Source organism: Hippocampus guttulatus, chromosome 21, assembly GCF_054856545.1.
Source record: "Hippocampus guttulatus isolate MCC_2025c chromosome 21, RoL_Hgut_1.0, whole genome shotgun sequence".
NCBI classification, from domain to species: domain Eukaryota; kingdom Metazoa; phylum Chordata; class Actinopteri; order Syngnathiformes; family Syngnathidae; genus Hippocampus; species Hippocampus guttulatus.
In genome coordinates this window covers 325,001-327,500 of record NC_141281.1, presented here as the reverse complement: position 1 = coordinate 327,500, position 2,500 = coordinate 325,001, and positions in this window count along the sequence as shown.

Genomic DNA, 2,500 nt, shown 5'->3' with positions numbered 1-2,500 from the left:
TCCGCACTTTCGAATATTTTCTATCTCCCCCTCCGGGCGGTCGACGGCAGTTGGGAAGGCCGCCCGAGAGGCGCCCGGGGCGGATACCTCGGGCGAAAAGCCGGCCTCTGACGGCGGAGCTCCGCACTTTCGAATATTTTCTATCTCCCCCTCCGGGCGGTCGACGGCAGTTGGGAAGGCCGCCCGAGAGGCGCCCGGGGCGGATACCTCGGGCGAAAAGCCGGCCTCTGACGGCGGAGCTCCGCACTTTCGAATATTTTCTATTTCCCCCTCCGGGCGGCCGACGGCAGTTGGGAAGGCCGCCCGAGAGGCGCCCCGGGGCGGATACCCCGGGCGAAAAGCCGGCCTCTGACGGCGGAGCTCCGCACTTTCGAATATTTTCTATTTCCCCCTCCGGGCGGCCGACGGCAGTTGGGAAGGCCGCCCGAGAGGCGCCCGGGGCGGATACCTCGGGCGAAAAGCCGGCCTCTGACGGCGGAGCTCCGCACTTTCGAATATTTTCTATTTCCCCCTCCGGGCGGCTGACGGCAGGTGGGAAGGCCGCCCATTCATTTTCAATGGCGGAGGTACCAGGGGTGCCGCTGAGGGTACCAGGGGTGCCGCTGAGGGTACCAGGGGTGCAGCTGAGGGTACCAGGGGTGCCGCTGAGGGTACCAGGGGTGCCGCTGAGGGTACCAGGGGTGCGGCTGAGGGTACCAGGGGTGCCGCTGAGGGTACCAGGGGTGCAGCTGAGGGTACCAGGGGTGCCGCTGAGGGTACCAGGGGTGCGGCTGAGGGTACCAGGGGTAAGGCTGAGGGTACCAGGGGTGCCGCTGAGGGTACCAGGGGTACGGCTGGAGGTACCAGGGGTAAGGCTGGAGGTACCAGGGGTAAGGCTGGAGGTACCAGGGGTTAGGCTGGAGGTACCAGGGGTAAGGCTGAGGGTACCAGGGGTTAGGCTGGGGGTACCAGGGGTAAGGCTGGGGGTACCAGGGGCGAAGCTGGCTGGGGGTACCAGGGGTTGGGCTGAGGGTACCAGGGGTTGGGCTGAGGGTACCAGGGGTAAGGCTGAGGGTACCAGGGGCGAAGCTGGCTGGGGGTACCAGGGGTGTTGCTGAGGGTACCAGGGGTGCCGCTGAGGGTACCAGGGGTTAGGCTGGGGGTACCAGGGGTTGAGCTGAGGGTACCAGGGGTAAGGCTGAGGGTACCAGGGGTGTTGCTGGGGGTACCAGGGGTCGCCATTCATTTTCAATGGGGGAGGTACCAGGGGTAAAGAGCGGACCGGCTCGCCGGCCGAGCGTGGCCGAAAGAGAGGCCTCCTGGCCGGATTGAGAAATTAAAAAAATTCCCCCATTCATTTTCAATGGCGGGGGTACCAGGGGTATGCAGTACCGATTTTGGTCGTTAGGGGCGCTGTAGTAGGTAAACCAGATATGGGGAGTTAGGGGGTCAAGAAGGCTAAAAGGCTTAGAAAGTGAGCGTTCACCAAAATACTTTCCGAAACGTATATAGGTGAGCATGTTTTGAATGGGTGACCTCCAGGGCGACACACGGGAGGCCCCTAAGAGTATAATCAGACCATCGTGAGGGTGTTTCCAGCCACCCAAAAGCACTGGAACGGCCTCTGACGGCGGAGCTCCGCACTATCGAATATTTTCTATTTCCCCCTCCAGGCGGTCGACGGCAGTTGGGAAGGCCGCCCGAGAGGCGCCCGGGGCGGATACCCCGTGCGAAAACCCGGCCTCTGACGGCGGAGCTCCGCACTTTCGAATATTTTCTGTTTCCCCCTCCGGGCGGTCGACGGCAGTTGGGAAGGCCGCCCGAGAGGCGCCCGGGGCGGATACCCCGTGCGAAAACCCGGCCTCTGACGGCGGAGCTCCGCACTTTCGAATATTTTCTGTTTCCCCCTCCGGGCGGTCGACGGCAGTTGGGAAGGCCGCCCGAGAGGCGCCCGGGGCGGATACCCCGTGCGAAAACCCGGCCTCTGACGGCGGAGCTCCGCACTTTCGAATATTTTCTGTTTCCCCCTCCGGGCGGTCGACGGCAGTTGGGAAGGCCGCCCGAGAGGCGCCCGGGGCGGATACCCCGTGCGAAAACCCGGCCTCTGACGGCGGAGCTCCGCACTTTCGAATATTTTCTGTTTCCCCCTCCGGGCGGTCGACGGCAGTTGGGAAGGCCGCCCGAGAGGCGCCCGGGGCGGATACCCCGTGCGAAAACCCGGCCTCTGACGGCGGAGCTCCGCACTTTCGAATATTTTCTGTTTCCCCCTCCGGGCGGTCGACGGCAGTTGGGAAGGCCGCCCGAGAGGCGCCCGGGGCGGATACCCCGTGCGAAAACCCGGCCTCTGACGGCGGAGCTCCGCACTTTCGAATATGTCCCCCTCCACATCGCACCCATACACAAACTGACCGATATGCAACTTAAGACCCGCCTTCGGAGGGCCCCCACCGGCCCCGGCCCCCCCGCCGGCGCTTGGAGGTTCAGGCTCCTTCGGCTTGCGGGTCGACCCCCCCCCTATGTC